Source organism: Rhinolophus sinicus, chromosome 15 (assembly GCF_057876585.1).
Source record: "Rhinolophus sinicus isolate RSI-liver-muscle chromosome 15, RSI-T2T, whole genome shotgun sequence".
NCBI classification, from domain to species: Eukaryota; Metazoa; Chordata; class Mammalia; order Chiroptera; family Rhinolophidae; genus Rhinolophus; species Rhinolophus sinicus.
Genome location: NC_142515.1, coordinates 65814082 through 65833343, shown reverse-complemented (window position 1 = coordinate 65833343; position 19262 = coordinate 65814082). Strand labels below are relative to the sequence as shown.

At 45.5% G+C, this 19262-nt stretch overlaps 1 long non-coding RNA gene across 2 annotated transcripts; it reads left to right on the top strand.

The window, feature by feature from the left end:
- The first annotated feature begins 3576 nt into the window (after nucleotides 1-3576).
- Nucleotides 3577-15960, top strand: LOC148755197 (uncharacterized). 2 transcript variants are annotated; one of them, XR_016018940.1, is made up of 4 exons: nucleotides 3577-4307; nucleotides 4985-6119; nucleotides 8013-8956; nucleotides 12331-15960. It is a non-coding gene; the product is annotated as an uncharacterized LOC148755197 (long non-coding RNA). The 2 variants fall into 2 exon arrangements; XR_016018939.1 differs by having other exon boundaries at nucleotides 8013-15960.
- Nucleotides 15961-19262: the final 3302 nt, after the last annotated feature.

Below are 19262 nucleotides of genomic sequence, written 5' to 3'. Positions count from 1 at the left end.
CTGGAGCCCCGGCAGGCTGTGGACACTAGAGAGCGGCGACTGGGCTCGGTCGCCCTCTGGTGGTAAAATCTCCCACCCCTCTTCCTCCGGCTCGCCCACTCGTGGCGCGCTCCGGCTGCCTCCCGCCCCCGGTCTTCGTGGACTAAGGCTCAGGCTCTTCCCACATCACTGAGAAGCCGGGTAAAGCTGTGGGCTCTGCCGTAAGTGGGACGGCCGGGACTTAAGGAGTCTGGAGCCTGGGGAAGCCGTGTGGAGCCTTGCCTGCTAGTCTGGCCAAAGCAAATGTCAAAGCCTCTTGCTTGCCTCCTTCTTGCCGCAAAATCAGGTGTTGTTCCCACAGCCCACGGGAGCCACCAGGAGGGGCCGCGTGGGCTGGGGCGGAGGGGAACCAGGGCCTCCTTCCTGGAGGTGCCCTGAGACCCCAGGACCGATATTACTGTGAAACACGTCAGAGTCCACCACTTTCACCATCCATTTACTAAAATACATACTGAACACCTACTATGTGCAAGACACGGGCTAAGTTTTGAAATATTTTAGTAATGGAAGCACAAAAGCCACCCAAACCCGTGTCCTCCTGGAGTTTATATGGGGGGTGTTTGGGGGAAGGAGAGGAAAACTGCACTAAACATAAGTAACTAGAATCTATAGAAGGTAGAAAGTGATTAAGTGCTGTGGGAAAATGGAGCTCAGGGAGGGGGAGGGAATTATGATCCTAAGTAGGGAAGCCAAAGACCTGTATTATAGGTGTCTCCATAATTTTTCAGTTAGCAAGCTATTGGAATTCGTAACTCTGTGCAGGCCAACATTCTGGGGGCCAGGGAACATCAGATCGTACCTTTGTTACCTGGGCTCAGCCACAGGGGCACCTCCCAAATCCAGAGCAGCAGAGCCCCCACCCTTTCTCCTGCCCTTTGCTTATACCACTGTCTCTGCTGGAAAGACTCCACCTTTCTTTTCTTTCTCTTCCAGGGAGCTCAGTTTCCCATCAAGGACCAAAGCAATGCCACCTTTCCTGTGAGATCGCTGGATCTCTCACACCCAGCATCAGCGCTGCTGCTCCTTGGGGACCTCTTAGTCATGTGGAGTTCAGGGCGGGAGGGAGGCAGGGGTCTGGCTGTCGAGTTAAAAGGCAGGTGCGTGTCTATGGCCGGATTGTGTGTTATTGCAGCGAAAGCCCTGGGGCCCGTGCAGTGCCTAGCCAAGGGCCTCTGCCCAACCTGGGCCGTTCGCTTCCTCAGGGCTCAATAGTTGGGTTTTTGGGAAAGGACCTCGGTACAAAGTTGAAGGTTTGCACCAAATAATTGTTTTTCAGTGTGTAACCAGCAACTTTAGGTGGTACTATGAAAACATTCTTTTTAAAAACAGAGATTTATATATTTATGTTTAAAAATAATGAGAAAAAAAGTATAACTGGCACATTAAAGCAGATGTTTCAGATATTGCTCAGGATTGATTTCATTTCTTATTATATGGTTTAAGTTTTAAAGAGTAAGTAGATTTAAATAATATAGTATGTGATAATATAGGTGGTTGGGAGTATATCAAAAATCAGACAGCGATACAAAAAGATCCAAAGTTTGAAAATGCTGCCTAAATGAAAAACATTTTTTTTTTTTTTTTTTTTTTTTTTTGGTATTATTTGGCACTTCCTTTCCCTTTTTAAACAAACCATTTGGTCCCAAAGCAGTAAAGCAAAATCACATGTCATCCAGGTGAGGCTGGAAAAGGCTCACTAAGGAGTGCTCTGGTCCTAGAAAGAGTGTGGGGACATGTGAGGTCCCTCCCCGCGGCCCTGGACGTCCAGGTCCCTACCACTCCAACTATGAGTCCTCCTTCTTGTAGCTTTGACTTAGGCCAAGAGGGGCACAGCCAAGAGATAGCAGCGTGTGCTGTAACCCCCAACACACACACACACACACACACACACACACCCCAACCTCTGCTCTCCCACCTTTCACATCTTGCTTAGGGTTCATGAGTAGGTGTCCTAGCCTGGGAACCAGGAGGCCCTGTGAGAAAGACAAATCCTCAGAGCCTCTGTGCTGTCATGGGTGGAATGGGTGTACTAGTTCTCAGGGTTGGTACTGGGATACACAAGTATGAAACCACTTGACACAGAGAGGCCTTCAGGAAGATATTTACGTAGAACTTCAAGTTGTTGTCTCTGAATTTGCCACATTGGTTCTTACAAAGACTGAACTCACAAAATAAGCCCTAATATCTCAGCTGTGAAGACAAGGATCCCACACTCAAAGTGGTTGAAGGCTTTGGCCAACATGGCAGAGCTGGACAGCGGCAAAGGCACAACTCTCTGGGACCAGCATCTGGATTCTGGAATATCAGCAAGGCCTGGGAGCTTGTGCAAGGACATAAGTCACGGACGTCTTGTATGCCCCTCTTGGAGTCTTGTACTCCAGGCCAGGGCTCAGAAGCTATAGGGTTGGCTATGTTTTCCTTGACTGGATCCCAAACTGGCATCAGGAGCAAGTTCCATGAGCCCCAGGCCATCACGGAGGAAAGGAGCCCGGAGACTGAGCCAGGGCTCGCCCAGGCAGGGCTGAGTGCAGGAATATGGCTGGCTGTGGAACATGGCTCACCCTAGGTGAGTGTGCACATCATCCAGCAGGCCAGATCTCCATCTATGGTGGCTGTGCCCAAGAATCCCTCGACTGACACTCCTAAAGCATGCGTGGTTTTTTCTGGGACTTCCTCCAGGAGCATGGACAACCAGGGCGAGTGTTCTAGGGCAAATCAGACCCAAGGGCCCTGAGGCATCAAGGCTGTGCCCCCAGTCCCCATACGAGCTCCCACACACTGACTCAACTCTGCCTGCACCCTATCACCAAATAAGTGGATTCAAGTCCAGATCTGCTCTGCCATTCCTAACCCCATCCCTCTCTCCTGTTACCCTTGTCTCTGGGCAAACTTGTCTCAGCATCTGGAGTCCTTGGAAGTTTCTAGAATTGGAGCAAGCCTCTGCTACTACCAGGAACCCCAGGTGATAGGAAGTGTAATATTACCCCAGGTAATATTACATATCCCCTGGGGGAATATGTAATATTTATAAAGGAGTTACTCACATCTCCTTTATCCTCACATCTACCTATGGGATGCAGTCAATGTTAACCCCAAGTTTGGGAGTTAAGATCACACAGCTGCTGCTTGGCAAAGTCGGGATTAAAATCAATTCATCTTGGTTCCAGAGTAAGGCTGTTGCTGGTGAAAGATAGAAGAGTGGGTTTGTCATATAAAACACAGGACACCCAGTTGAATTTGAATTTCAGATAAGCAATGAGTCTTTTTTTTTTAATTTTAATTTGATTTAATTTTTAGTGTGAATGTGTTCCAAATATTGCATGAGATATTCTTATACTAAAAAGAGTCATTCATTGTTTATCTGAAATTCAAGTTTAACTAGATGTCCAGGATTTTTATTTGCTGAGTCTGGCAACCATCTTGCAGAGTATATGCTCTTCCCAGCACAAGCGAGCCCTTCTCAGTGGACTTTCTTGCTGGGCCTTCAGGACATGTGGACAGACGATGGGAAGGCTACTGGGAAGGAAATTCCTGAAGTTGCCCACTTTCGCAGGGAGGGGATTTCTTGAGGCTCATCACAACAGAGTGTTTTCATGCTGGAAAGTGGTGCAGTGAAGCAGTACGGGGATGATACTTTTTACTCTGCTTTCTGCTGTCAGGTCACTAGCCCCAACCCTGACTTTCCAGAAATAGTTCTGGTCATGCCCAAGGAAAAAGATGCATCCCTACCCTCAGCAGTCTTCCTCTCCCTCTGGTCAGGGCAGGTGGATATGAAGCCAAGCCTGGCACCCTTCCTTCTGTTACAGGCAGCACGTGCACTGTGTGTGGGGAAGAGGAGGAGCCATTGTCCCAGGAATGAACATCACATGAGCAGTATCCGGCTCCAGAGGGAACTGCATACCACGAAAGAGGACCAGAGCTGCTGCGGTGGTTCTTAGAGGAGGAGCTGGGCCTGCTGCCCGCACAGCTGGTCCCTGCGTCAGAGGAGCCAGGATTCCAGCCCTGCTGGCGCTCTCGTTCAGAGGACGGACTTGTACTTCTTTCTCCACCTGTGGCTGGGAGTCTGGAGTCCTGCTGCACTGGTGCACTGGACAAGACCGCACATGGAGGCTGCCCAGACAGGCTTTCAAGGCCAAGTGCAAAGGCAGGCCCCACTGGCAGCCTAGCCCAGGGTATTTAAATGGGAGATGAACTCAAGTGGGGAAGATTGCTCAGTGCATCTAAGGAACCCACTCCCCTACCCCACTGCTCAGAAGCAGACTGTGAAGGTAAAACAAATTGATCATTAAAAGGTATTTTTGTCTGGGGATATTTTGTCAAATAATGACTTTAAAAATTAGGGTCTTTCCTTCCTTCCTTCTTTTTTGCCTTCCTTCCTTCCTTCTTTCCTTCCTTCCTTCCTACCATCCTTCCTTTCCCTTTCTTTGACAATGCAATCCAGGATGCTGACTCAGAGTTTAGGCCTCACCCATGAAGCCTCACTGGCTTTCAGCTTCCAGCGACATTTCTCTTTTTATATTCCCAGAATGAAATTTCTGTTTGCAGCCAGGCTGGTTGATTGCAGCCAGGCTCCCTTTGTCTCTGTGGAGTACCCAAGTTTTGCCTCAGAGCCCTAGGCTGTGTCACCAAGAGGTGCTGTATTGATTTCCTAAATCTGCACTCTAACCTTCCATTCATTCATCTGTGCATTCTTCTGTCCAACCACCCATCCATCCACCCGCCACAAGTGCATCCATCCATCCACCTGCCCATCCATCCACCCGCCCATTCCATTTTCATATCCAACCTCCAGTCTGTTCATACATACATATATCCACTCACCCACCTACCCATCCATCCATCCATCCATTCATCCATCCACACACCCATCCACTTGGCTCTCTCCTCTAACCATTTCAAACCAATAATCTCCAGGTTGTCTAGCTCTGAGCCTTATTTCCCCCAGGAACAGAAAGATGTGCCTCCTACTTTCTGGACCACAGGGGAAGAATAATCAAGCATCAAGAGACCAAAACTCACAGATCACACAGCAAGCCCTCACCTTGAAACAGACTGAAACCATCGCCCTTCTCCTCTCTGAAGGGCAGGGAGAGCTTCCTGAGGAATGCCTGCCCAGACAGGATCCAAGGACAGCAACATCTGAGCACTCTTCACCCTCTACCACCCAATCCGTGATTTTCTTTCATTAATTACAAAAAAGGAAAAAAAATAGAAAAGAAGTAAAGCTTTATTTCTGTGTTTACTCCTCTGCATTTAATGAGCAGTTGTTAACATGACTGAAACCATCTGATGATTTTTGCCAAATGGAAAAATCTCCCTACAGGGGCAATAAAACAAATATTCAGGATAGAGAGAGGCCGTAATAAAAGGCATTAGCCGGTTGTAAACAGAGGCGAGTGGTGGTGATGTATTACCCCTGCCTCGGCAGCTTTCAACAAAGTTCTGAGATTCCAGGAGGGGCTCTGACCCGAGGCAGTATTTACTTCTGCAGCTTCTTCAGCAGGTCAGTGTGGGTATAATTCTGTCTACCAGTTGACTGGAGTTGAGATTTTGAGCAGGAAGCCTAAACCCCAAGTGCCCATAACTCAGGAGGCGTCAGGCACCCTGCCCACAGTGTGCCAAGAAAAGCACACCACGGGGTCCTGGCTGGATGGAGTGAAGGTCCCTGCTATAACCAGCCCAGATGGATAGCCTCAGTTTGCACCTGGGCCAACAGAACCCCTGGTTGGTGCAGTTATCGGCTGTGATTTGTCCCAGAGCTGTCCGAAGGCCCATCTTTTTGATATAGCGCTATACAGATGGTAGTCGTAGCTGTATGACCGTCTCGTGCAACCTCGGTAGAAAGAGCCCATTCCAGCCGGCAAAGACCTTGAAGTCTGAAGGGAAATCAAAGCTTCAACTTAGACATACGGGCATCTTTCTCCCGGGACCAAGTGGCAAGCCGCCTCTTGAGGCAGCCACATGAGCCTGCAAGTCCTGTGTGTGGTGACAGCTGCAGTACGGCCTAATGTCAGACAGACCCAGATGACCGCATGGACAGCGCATGCCCCAGCTCCTCAGGCTCCCCATCAGCACTGTAGGTAAGCATGTTCACCCCACTCTTCAGACGCAGACTCCCAGGCTGGGAGTGTGAAGGGACTTCCCAACATGGTGTGAGCTGGTGATGCAGACTAGACTCTGACCAGGGCTCACAAGAGGGCCTGCGTGTTTCCCTTCCTGGCCCTAGTCTGCATGTGGAAGTGCCTGGCATTGAAATGCTTTGGGAGTGTAAGTGAAGACTCCCTCTGCCCTCCACCCATCGCAGGTGTATTAGCTGGTGTGGGGCACAGGTCTGTAATGTTACAGTTAAGATCTGCCTGACAGCCCAGAGGAGACAATTTCATAATCCTACAGAAGAGCTGACCATGAAGGTCAGAATGAGGCTGGGTCCTTTTGATCTGTGTCTGTGGCCTGCCATGGGCTCTGCAGGGCCTGGGAGGCCCAGGCTGGCTGGGTGCTGTAGTGTGGGCCCCAGACAGGGTTCTCCCACTGCTCCATGCCCACCAGCATCTTCCTGGGGGGCTCCAGGCGTGGCTCTCTGGGCTCCTCAAGAGGGCCTTCCTCATCCTTGCCCTCGCAGACCCAAAATCCACACAGCTAAGGCCATGCCCACATGTCAGGTTCTTAGACTGGAGTGACTCAAATGGGCTTGGACAGTCAGAGAAGCTGAAAGGCGGGCAGGATCTGCTCTTCCCTTGTGGTGAAGTGAGAAGCTCTGGGGTGGCACTATGTAAGTGCAGGGAATACCAGCATTTATTGTTACATGATTTTAAAATGTTTGACCTCTTCTCAGCTTATAGCTCTCGTTGGGTTACCAAGCAGCAGTCATATGCATTTCTCTCTCCCTGAACTGCAGTAAGGCCAGATACTCATCCCCATTTTGTGCTGAGGAATCCAGGACTCAGAGATCCAGGAAGTTGCTCATGTGATGCGTAGAGATGCAGGATGCTGGGGGCTGTCACACCCTTAGCTGCATGATCTCTAAAGGCTGGTGCAGATGTTGAGGGCTGAGTGCCACCAGCAAGAAGCAACTCATCCAGCTGCAGATTTAACCTTAGCAAGACACTGGAAAAATAGTTTGCTCCCAATGAGCACTGCCTGCCTCCTGAAGGCTCTCTCTGGTTCTGAAGCCACCACAATCTCAACATGGGCTTTTCAGGCAGGTGTCTGCATACAATTGGCCCCCAGGGTTAGACCTGATGTCAGGGAAAACAGGTTTTGAGCCCCTGCTGCTCACCCCTACCCCTTTGCTGCCTTCAGCTTGGTCCTTTAACAGGTTCTTAAATGGGAGTTTGTTTTCTGTAAGCTCCAACCACTGGAATTTGGGCAATCATGGTTTCCAAGAGAACCAGGCTGTCTGCAGGCCTAGGATCCATGGGAGATAGGAGCAGAGATAAATTGGTCTCTTTACCCAGGATCAGCTCTCAGTTAGCATTGGGGGAGGGGAAGGGCAAGGCCTGAGAGAAGGTCCAGGGTAGGAATAGTTTTCTAGAAACAACATCCCAGTTGGAGGAGAAGGGGCTAGTGTGTACCCATCAGCCTGCCTTGTTGGGGCAATCCTCTGATTTCTGGACCCCAGGGAGAGCAGTGACGGCAGGGCCAAGCTGAGTGCACTACCACCTGCTTCATCCTCCATCCCTAAACAAGACCGGTCATCTCCCTCCCAGGCCACAGAAGTGAGACATTCCTTTTTTCTTCCCCCATTCAGCCAGCCCAGGTGCGTGCCTGTTCTTGCCCCAAAGTACATCTGGGCCAGGAGGTAGCCCAGGCTGTGAACAGCTAGATTAACTCTAGGATTGACAGGGGACCAAATAAAAATATTTAAAAAAAAAAAAAAAGAATTTGCTTATTCAGGCAGAAATGCTCTGTGTCTGCAAAGTTTGAACTCTATCTCCCCAGGTTGCCAGATGGTAAATGTGTTTAAATGTGTTTAGTTTGCAGATAAGTAAAGGGAAGAAGCTGCACCGGACAGAAAGCCACCTGTCAGCCGTCACAGTGGTCTGCTTCCAATTTCAGGCTCAGGAGGACATGGTCCTCTCCCAGAGAGGAGGGACACCAGTGGGTGTTCGCACCCAGAGTGCCCCGGGAAAGAGCCTTTACCTTGCTAGCCTGCCTCCTCCACCTCCTCAGAGGGCCTGGGGCAGCAGTGTCCACAGCAGGACTGATTGGAGTGCTTAGCGGATGCAAAGTTCAGTTCAGATCAATGCCAAGGAGAAAAAGGATGCACTCAGCATTGCAGTCAGTCACAATCTATACCCAACACCCTGCCCCTTGGACAGAACCCATTGGCTTATGTGGCTGCAAATTTGGAATGCTTTGTAGCCCAGCATGGGTATGAACCCCACACTTTCTGCCTCTCGTATGTTGGCTCCGGGAGGGTGGGTTAATGGTGAGAAGGGCCAGCAACCATGGAAGGGTCTGCGTTGAGGAAAGTCACCTCCAGTCTTGTCTTTGGGTGCTCAAAAGCCTCCTGGGCCCTCTCTCCCCGCCCCATGTATTTGCCTTCCCTAAGTGGCCACACAAACAAAGTCATCTTGGCAATGCCATCAGTCACATCTGAGCACCGGGACTGCCCTTTTTATTCTCTAGTGCCGTCCTGGGTGTCCCTTGCCTCCACTGTGCCTGCAGTGGTGAGGGCACACTCCCTCCCCAGCTGTCACCTGGGTTCTTCCTCCTTCCCTTTCAGGAGGTGACTGGAGATCTGGCGGGAGCCGAGCCCAAGGGTATGGCTTCCAAGCAGAAGTAAGAGCGGACAGCCCAAACCCCGCAAAGCTCTTCTACTACCTGGAGGGAAAGTCCTTGGAGTCCACCTGTGCCTACGTGTGCTGGCACGTCCCTCTGCTGCGGACAAGGCCTGGGCTCAGGGAGTTTATCACCAGTAAGTGGAAACGATGGGATTTGAATTCACATTTAACCACAAATCCTGGGCTTTCCCCTCCTTCCATGCTGCACAAACCCTCTCAGGGCAGGTGGAGGGGCCATCTCAGTGGCTGAGCTTGGGGTCTTGAGTTACAAGAATACGCCTATGTCCCAGGAGAGGAGCAGGGAGAGGGTGGAGTGTGGAGGAGAGGCAAATCACAAGGCACTTTGAACAGTTGGATGAAGGAGGGTGTATTCCAGTGAAATGTCCAAGACTGCAATGGTGTAAACAGTAGAGAGGAGGTGGGTGGAGGGAGAGGTTTGGGGGAGCAACGGAGAGGTTGAGGACACTGGGGGCACGCTGGGGACAGCAGGATCCTAATTTGGTGAAGTAGCAGATGCATGAGGGGAAATCATAGGGCTAAGCAGTGAGGCAGGTTGTGACCAGCTCACAGAAAGCTTGAGTGTCTGACCAAAGAGTACAGAGGAATTCTTCAGTTCTCAGTGTCCCCTCCCTCCTAGCTGGTGGGCACAAATGGGTTTTTATCTGTAGGAAACAGTAACTCTTCTCCCTTTCACTGGAGCCCCCACTCACAGTGCCCCTGCTCCCTCACGCTTTCATGTCAGGGTCCATGAAAGCTATGTGAGGACATGTTGACACTGGTCATGCTGCTGGAACCAACCCTAAAGTAATCATCAGTGTCACAGGCTGAGCCCCAGACTTCTCAAGGTGCCCATTTTCTAGCTGCCAGGGACGAAGCTGTGCTTGTCCCTGTTCTATGTGAAGCGGCACTGCTTTCTCATCTGTGCCACACTCTGCCACAGGATGAGATGCCTCACAGAGCTCCCGTCTACCTGTACCACTGTGTTTGGCCATCTCAGACTCAGGCAGAGGAGCCTGGTCCAGGAACCAGAATTCCCGCTCCAGCACCACCTTCCCTCCACTTACGGCTTAATATCACTTTGCTCTTCTCTCCGACACCCTCTCAGCCATCTGATTCCAGCCAGTTGAGCTCTGGCAGAACCTGCCCAGGTGACCTGAACCTTCATGGTTGGACCCATTGGACCACAGCTAGGAATGCTACTGAGTCCTGGAGGCAAGAGGGAGCCTCTGAGAATGTTTGCACCTAGGACCATTGGGATCACAGACTTATATCTGTCTTATATCTGTATTTTTGTAACATACACAATGTACTCCCAAGGATGATCAGTGTGGGAGGAAAAGAAGCTGGATTGGGCAAAGGGAGAAGCTAAACTGTGATGCAGCCTTAAAAGGTCCCCATGGGAGCCCTAACTCTGAGGGAAGAGGGCCCTCATGCTTTCACCAGATGAGTTTCTGGATGCCACTGCCCTGGGAAGAGGCATGGCTGTGGGTGAGGCTGCTCTCTCCAGCAGAGGGTGGCTGCCAGGTGTCCATCAGCCAATGGCACCCCCAGTGCTTGGGAGAAACAAGTCCTTCAGGCCCAAAGGAAGCCTGGTAGCCCATCTCTGCATCTACCACAGTCTACCCTTGCCTTGCCAAGCCATGTCTCAGGAAGGGTTTTCTGTTAGAAGGGGAACCTGGTCAGTTAGGCACTGGATGTGAATTGGGAGAGGAACCCATGCCCAGAAGAGGTTCATGGATGTGGGCGGCCAACTTGGATAAGCTGTGTGAGTGGGACCTATGTAACATCTCAGGGTCCCCAGTGAAGTTTCAAGGGACATCTTTCAGACTGGTGATTTGGCCTGGTTTTAGATGAAACATAATTTTAAGAAACTTTTATGATGGAAACAGCAGGAATATAAAAATTCCACCAGCTTGTTAGAGCAGAATGTCTACAAACCTTTTGCTAGGGAATTTTGTATTTGTCAATTTTAACAGTCACGAGTAACTAAAACTCCACTGAATTAAGTCAGGGGAATTTAATAGTTGAAAGAAGGGAAGGGTAGACCTGCCCCAGGAAAGGTGAGATCTCCCTTTCTTTCCCTTTCCAGATATTTGAAGTGGGAGAAGAGCAGTTGCTCCATAAACAGGGTGTGTGTGGTCCCCCTCCCATATTTCGCCCCTGGGTTTGGCCTTGAGGCACGTGGGGGCTTCAGTGGGCCCCTGAGCAGGCAGAGGGGACAGACAACGTGGAGGTGGGAGGATGGCTGAGAGCACCCCTGGCTGAGGGCTGCCCCTGGAGACCCTCTGCAGCCCAGCTGCCTGCTGAGGTCCAGACCCCTGTGATCTCGGTGACAGCAGCTCAACCAGGACTGTAGTACATCTGGATTGTGTGGCTGCTCTCCTGATCCTGACGGAGGGTCCTTGTATTTTAAACCCCGTCCCCCCTTCAGACTGCAGCTACTACTAGGCTGTGCATGAGGCCCAGGCCCAGAGGCAGAACTTGCAGCAGCAGGAGCAGGGAGCGGCCAAGGTCAGAACCTGGTCTGGGCTCTCACAGCTGGTTTTCTCCCTCCGTATTTCTTACTGCTGGATTTTGTTTTTAAACCTAATAGGTTACTCAGAATTCTGGTCAGAGGCAATGATGCCCTTCCTCTGGGTCAAATGACCTGGCAAGGCCCAGCCTGGGTGAAGAATGGCAGTGGGGGACTCACATGGCTGCTCCGTGGGTTTTGGAATTCCAGGTCCACACAGGCCCCTCAGTTGTGAGCTCACAGTAGACACTACCAGATAAGGACGGCGTGGGTGACATCAGCCACTAGGTGACCCGGGAGCCAGGTCTGAGTATTCCCAGCAGTCACACAGTCATGTCAGTGAGTCCACGGGGTGACCATTCTCTTCTGGTTACTGTCTTTTAATATCAGTGGGATGATTCAGTGCATGAACCACAGTAGTGGAGGAAATGGGGAGGTAAACTTAGGTTAGGTTTATTGAGCATCTGCTCTGTGTTGGCATGCTCCTTGGAAACAGGCGTATATTACCTATTTTAATTGACTCACAAACTCTAGGAAGCAGGCAATTTTATTGCCAGTTGTTAACCTAAGAAAGACATGGGCCTAGGAGACATTAACTTGTGCAAGCCTGGAGCTGGTGAGTGGCCAGGGGTAAATCCGGGCTGTCTGATGGAAGCCTGTGCGGACATCCTTCCTGTGTCTGTCAGGGAGCAGCTCCACCTGCTCTGTGCCAGGGAGAGGCAATGCTGAGCCTGCGTGCCAATGTCCTCACCTACAAATAGGCGAGTCGAGGCCTTTGCTGCAAGGGATAGGTACATGTAAAGTGCTCTGTGAGTGTGAAGTACTGTGCACGGTGCATACAGCACGATTCTGACTTTCTCAGCTGGTCACCACACGGCACTATCAGCATTATCGGGGCCAGCCTGTCTGCTTGTTTTCTATTTACTTACAGCAGCCCCTGGCATGGGGGTAATGTGGACCCTTCTTCCCAATAATGCAGCGCCTGTCTCGCTGCAGGTGGTGGCTTTGCAGAAGAGGTTCTGAAGGAGGCTCAGAGGTAACCTTGACCTCACGGTCACTGGGGCATAGTCTCCACTCTCCCAGACTTCATACCTCAAAGCCCAGTGGGTGCAAAGCAAGGAGGACCCTTCCATAAGGCCACCCCAAGAAGTACTTGGTAAATGGACTGAGGGATGGTGTGGGGAGAGAGGATGGTGACCTGGCCAGTCAGTAAGCAGGGGAAGGAATCTGACCCAGGTCTCCCAAGGTCTAGTGAGGGGACCAGGACAGCTGTTAAAATAGAGGGGCTGATCCCCAACCCCCATGGCCTTTTTATCAGCCCTGATGGGTGCAGCAGTGGAAGGATCTGGGCAGAGTCCTGCCTCCTCGCCCAAGGTGCACACACTGAGAACTCAAAGACCTTACAGCTGCCAGAGGCTTCCCCACCCCAGCGGACCGGGAAGCACAAGTGATTTACTTCTCTTTAAGGAAAGGCAGAGCCCAGATGCACTTCAAGGTAGATATTTCTGTTTGCTTCCTCCTCAACAAAAGCACACTAAAAGTGCCTACACATTCCACACCCTCTTTTCAAGGCCCATTAATACAGAGCCTGCGGCCAAATCATAAACATGGCAAACTCCATAACCGCCAAGGCCAGCAGAGCCAGCGCTGCATTAAGGGGGAATTTCAGCAAAACGCCGTTCAGTTCCTAAATTCATACCAGATGAGTTCCAGGAGATTAAAGTTATTACAATGAAGCCCCAGGGAATCAATCATGCTCTGCCCATAACCCTGCTTTACCTTGTCATTCACACAAATCACTTTCTCCAGGCCCTTGAGGACGATGCAGAATCCACACAGTTAAATGTGACAAAGAGCAGAGGGAAGAGGAGGAGGACAATGTCACAGCTTGGATGGGTTCAGACGGCCCTGGGAGGTCCTGGGCTGGATGTGCCCAAGCCAAGTTGGACTTCAGGTTGGAAAGCTTGGCCTGGCGGGTGGCTGGTGTCTGAAATGTGGCTTATTTTGTGACCCGTCATACTGGTCATAGTGGAAGGGTGGGAGCACAGAGGGGAGGGGTGTGTTCCCTAATTCCCAGCCTGCCTGAGGCATGTCCCTGAGGTTGGTCATATTCCAAACCTTGATAAGAAACAGGCTAAAAGCTGCAAAGACGCATGGTAAGTTGCAAAACATGGTGCAGTTCTCTTTGTCTGTTCATGCTGCTTTGATGTTCTCACTTTTTATACTTTTTTTCCCCCCCTCAAAATGCCTCCAGGCCATCTAAGATAAATCTCCTGTGTACTCAGGAACTGTGACCCTTCCCACCCCAGGGCTCCAGGCTCCTGACTAGCTAATGAAGGCGTTCCTGCTCAGAGGAGAGTTCTCTCTATCTGAGGCCACTGCAGTCACCCCCCTTTCCGGCATCTCTGCACTGGACTGGAAGCCCAGCCTTCATTCCCCATTGCACCCCTAAGACCAGGGGCTAGCACTCCCCTCCACTCACCACAGAAACCCAGAATAATTCACAGAGGAGTTTCCAACCTCCCAAAACCAAACCTGCCTGGAGTATCTGTCTGTCTGGGCACCTGCCCCTCACTCCTAGCCTCCAGTCCACAAACATCTCAAGTTTGCCGGCACTTTGGGCCTAGCCTTTGTCCCAGTGCTCACCCCTGCTTTGGATACTGAGTAGGATCTTCCAGTCCCTTTAGATAAGACCCCGGTCTTAGCCCCAGAAACGCAGTTGAACCCTATGACCAAGCAAGATACTGAGAAAATTGGCTGACATTGGTGCGTTACCTCACTTCTTCTTCATTTATTCTTAAGCTAATTATTATTATTAAATATTATTAAATATTAAGGTAGTTTTTTAGCTTAGCACTTATGCATCAATATGTGGGAGAGTTGTCTGTAGTTTTTTCTGTGCTATCTCTTTTAGGTTTTGATGTCAGAATTGTATTAGCTTTTAAACAATAACTGAGAGACCTTTTTTTTTTTTTTTTTTCTATTTCTGTAGTCTGGATCAGTTCAAATTCAGTGTTTGAAAAAGTTCATCCAGAAAAAGTTTGGATAAGGTACCTTACAGTGTGTAGTTTTTGGAAAGCTCTTTAGGCTTTCTTACATATCTCCTCTTGAATCCATTTTCATCATTTGTATTTTCCTGGAAAAGAGCACATTTTATTCCAGTTTTCAGAGTCATAATATGTTTGTATAATTCTGTTCCTTCTTTTATATACTCATATTGGATATTTGTACTTTCTTTTACTCTATTTTTTTTCCCTTCTTACTTCTTCCCTTTTCCATTTTCTTTCATTAGTTTAGTTTTGTTTTTCTTTACTGGACTAATTAACATTCTGTTCTATTTCATTCTATTCTAGTATTCTATTCTCTTCCCTTCCCCAAAGAATCATCTTTTGTATCACTATCAATTATATACGGCTTTTCTGTTTTAACTTCTTAATTCACTTATGATTCTATGTTTAATATTCTTTTTGGTGACTTTAATTATTTAAAAAATATTGAATAGAATTCTTAATTCATTTGTTTTTATTATTTATTTTTTATTACTAAAACTATTAAATGGCTACACATTTTTCTATGATATCAGCTATGACAGTATCACAATTGTTGTTTTAAGGAAGTTCCATGAGCTGTCTTAAGTTATTCTGTGCCCAAAGTATTATTTAGGTAAGAACTTTCATAATTCCAAAATTGTTCCTCATTATTACTGGCAGTTAGTAACCATTTGTTATATATTTCTAGTTTGGCTCTATTCATGTTGGAGAACATGGTTTCTGCTAGTTTTAATTAATTAATTACTTTTTTAATTTGGAATTTTCTTTGTGAAATAATGTAAGAAAATGGACAATAAAACAGGATGTAAACTTTCTTTGCAAGGCATGGAGACATATTTCTATATAAATAAAGACATGTTTTTTTCTATTAATGTAGGTATGTGTTATACATATAATCAATCTAATTAATTATATTATTTAAAGTCTCTGTATTTTATGCATCTTTAATTTCTTGTTACACAGGATTGAGTGAGAAAGCTATATTAAAGTATTCTAATGATTTTGTGTTTTGACAAATTTATTATTTTATTTACCCTGGCTTTTTCTTTATTTATTAGTGCTATGCCATTTAATAAATAAAAGTTCTTGACAGCTATATCTTTACTGCATTGTTTACTAACAATTGAACGAGAGTATTGTAAAATGTTATATTTTTATGTTGAATAATTCTGTTGAGTACAATACTTTTAAATTGCATACAATTCAATATTATTGTGACATAATTCTCTTTTTTGGCCCTGAATGTAACTATGTATGATATTGACACCTAGATTTCTATTGTGCACATTGAAATGGAATATTTTTGCTCTTCTTTTTACTTTCAACCTTCCTAACATCTTTTTACAGTGGTACCTCGGTTTTCGAACGTAATCCATTCCGGAAGACCGTTCGAGTTCTGAAACGTTCGAAAAATAGCTGACAGCTAGGTCTCAGCATCTTGCATTTAGAGGAAGTCGTGTGACATGTTTGACTTCAAGGCATGTTCGAAAACCAAAGCATTTATTTCTGAGTTTACGGCGTTCATAAACCGAAATATTCGTCAATTTTTGTAGAGTATATGTGATTTCATTTTGTGTTATTTTGTTTTGGTCCTGACTGGTAGTCTTTCTTTTATGAGTTAGGTTTATAAATTTATATTTATTGCATTATATATATATATATATATATATATATATATATACACACACATATATATATACATATATACATATATATATATATATATGCACACACACATATATGTATATAAATTGAAAAATTGAAAACACCAAGGAAGTGTTAAAATAGAACAACAAAGCTATGTCTTACAGCATATATATATATATATATATATATATATATATATATATATATTTTTTTTTTTTTTTTTTTTTTTTTCCTATTTGTTGCGTTATGGTCTCTGTTCTTCCACCTCAAAAAAATCACTAAGAATTTGGAAGTGAAATAATTGACTTTTAGCATTACTTTATAACTTAAAACAATAAAATTAGACATATTACCACATCTCCTGATCTTACCCCTCCTGTCAGTGAAACCTGGTCACAGCGAATAAAAACCCTATTTGGTATCCAGTTTCTCTTTAGTCTTTCTGCCTGTGATTATTGGCCTTGGGTGGGAGAAGCTAAATTGGGGTTTTCCCCTCTAGTTTCACTGGAGTTCCAGCTTCTGGTCCTCACCCCTCCATGCTGGAAGGTACTAGGGACACTCAGAATTCTTTCCCTGCGCCGGACACCTCTGCCTTGGGGTGGCTTATTTTGTGAAGAGCTCTGTCCCTGAGCTCAGTACCACCTGTGGTGTATATGAGGGCTAGTCTGCAGAGATTGTGGAATGAAGTAAGACTTTCTATGTAGGTGATTATTTTTCCTTTTTCCTAGACTGAGTTTCTTTTATTCATTTGACAAATTATGAGATACGAGGCTTGACAACATGTACTTGAAGTGCCATTTTTAATTACCTCTAAATCTGTCTTCTCCAGAATATGACTCTTTGAAAGAATAGTATCTTTTGCATGTTGGGGCTCTAGCACTTAGCCTAGTTGCTTGGCAGGCCCGAGGACTCAGAGTGTTTGTGGAGTCTGCACTTCAGCAACATGCAGGATGGACAATGAATGAAGCCTCCGATCTGCAGCACAGACGGCTGATGGTCAGGTTCTGGAATCCTGTCATGGTTGCTACCAGCCAGAACATACGTACTTTCTTTCTTCTAGATACCCATTTCAGACTTTGAGACCCTTTGTCTAACTTTTACCATTACTTAGTACTATTTTGAGATAATAACCTGGAGGATGTTATGTTAAGTGAAATAAGCCAGACACTGAAAGATAAATACTGCATGATCTAACTGGTGGGTGGAATCTTTTTAAAAAGTTGAATTCATAGAAATAGAGAGTAGAATGGTAATTGCCAGGAGCTGGGGAGATTGGGGCCATGGGGAGAAGTTGATCAAAGAATATAAAGTTCCAGGCATGTAGGATGAATAAGTTCTAGAGATGTAATGCACTGCATGGTGACTGTGGTTAATAATACGGCATTATATACCTGAAATTTGCTAAGAGAGTAGGTCTCAAGTGTTCTCCTCACACATAGGCACACACAATGGTAATAGTGTGAGGAAGTCGGATATGTTAATTACCTCGACTGTGTTACTTCACTATGTATATGTCTATCAAAATATCATGTTGTACACATTAAATATATACAATTTTCATTAAAACCACTAAAAATTTTAAAATACCTCACAATAAAAAAGCTATATTAAAAAAGGAAAGATTTACTTCTTTAAAGCAAGCATTTAAAAATATTTAGGGTGTATTTTTTTGTGATCTTGATTTTATTATGAAAAAGTCCAGAAAATTCCTTGGTAAAGTAATTAATGGCCAATGTTCAGAATGCAAAGTTTAACTTTCATTGAAAAAGAACCATTTCAAGTTCATATAGACAGTAAATTAGCCTCTGGAGCAATTACACTGTCCTCAAGAGCCTCAACCATCTGGAGAAGCAGTTTCTATGTAAAATTTACAGTTGCATGGTTGTATTTTAGTGCTTTCAGTTTGGTTTCTCATGAGAAATTTTCTTCTTTTGGTGAAGTGTTTAAATGTTGAGATAGCTTACATAGTGACCAGATTTCCAAATTTTCATTGTAAGAGAGTCAATGTCTGGGAAATTATTTATTTATATATATATATATTCCCTCCTGTTGATGGAATTTAATTTCCTGAAAATGGATATCTATTTATTCTAAAATAAATTGTTGTTCTAAATTTGAAAGACTATTTCTGGATTTTATTTCAGTAACTTTGACAAATGCTGATATAGAAATCACTCTTTTTTTCTTTTTCTTCTCTTTTGTCTTTTTTTTTTTTTTTTTTTAGTCATGAATGATCAGTGGATAAATGAATTTAAAGGATTTAGTGTTGCATCAGTAAGAAGATAACTTTGTACAAGCCTATTCCCTATTTGGTAATTTTTCATTGTTTAGAAGTAAAGATGGATTAAAAAAGATAAAGCCACTAATCAAATATAATTTTAATAATAGTGTAACTTGTTATTAATCAATATCCCACATCATGTACATTATGTTTTGCTTAGCAAAGGGTTATCAAGTGTGTCTGCTATTTTTGTCGTAATAACTTGGCCACTATTGACTTGAAGGACTGGATACAGTATTGAAAAATAAAGAAAATTATTAAGAAAAATCATTCTATGAGTGGACAACTTCTAGGGTAAAAAGAGTAAGTACGGATTTTTGCATAAGTTAAGGGGAAAAAGGCAGTTGTCAACACCGGTCCCAAGCAACACACCTATATGTAACCAACTGGTTCCCCTCTCTCCTTCCAGCTCTGTTTTCCTCCATGCCTGCTTAGACTAAGTTGAAAGAAATCTTCACCAATCTGTTTTTCTATTTTATCTCTTCTATTGAAATGTATGTATTATATATATGTATATTTTAAATAAAATATTTTAAAAATCTTTAAGGGGTTGCATTAGGGTTTACAATATAGATTTAAAAATAATCCAAGTTTACCTTCAAATAATATTAACCTCCTCACATGTTGTATAAGGACCTTTATTTCCAATATTTCCTCCTATTGTTGTCACATATTTTACTTTTACATAAGCTATACATGCACAATACATTGGTACTATTATTGCTTTAAATATTCAATTATCTTTTAGAGTAATTAAAAATAAGAAAGTAAATTTTATTTTACCTTTATTTATTCCATTTCCAATCTCTTCATTTCTTTGTGAAGATCCCAATTTTCTAACCTATATTGTATTTCTTCTTCCTCAAGAACTTCCTTTAACATTTCTTCTGGAGGAGGCTTGCTAGAGTGAATTATATCAGTTTTTGTTTGTCTAAGAAAGTCTTTATTTT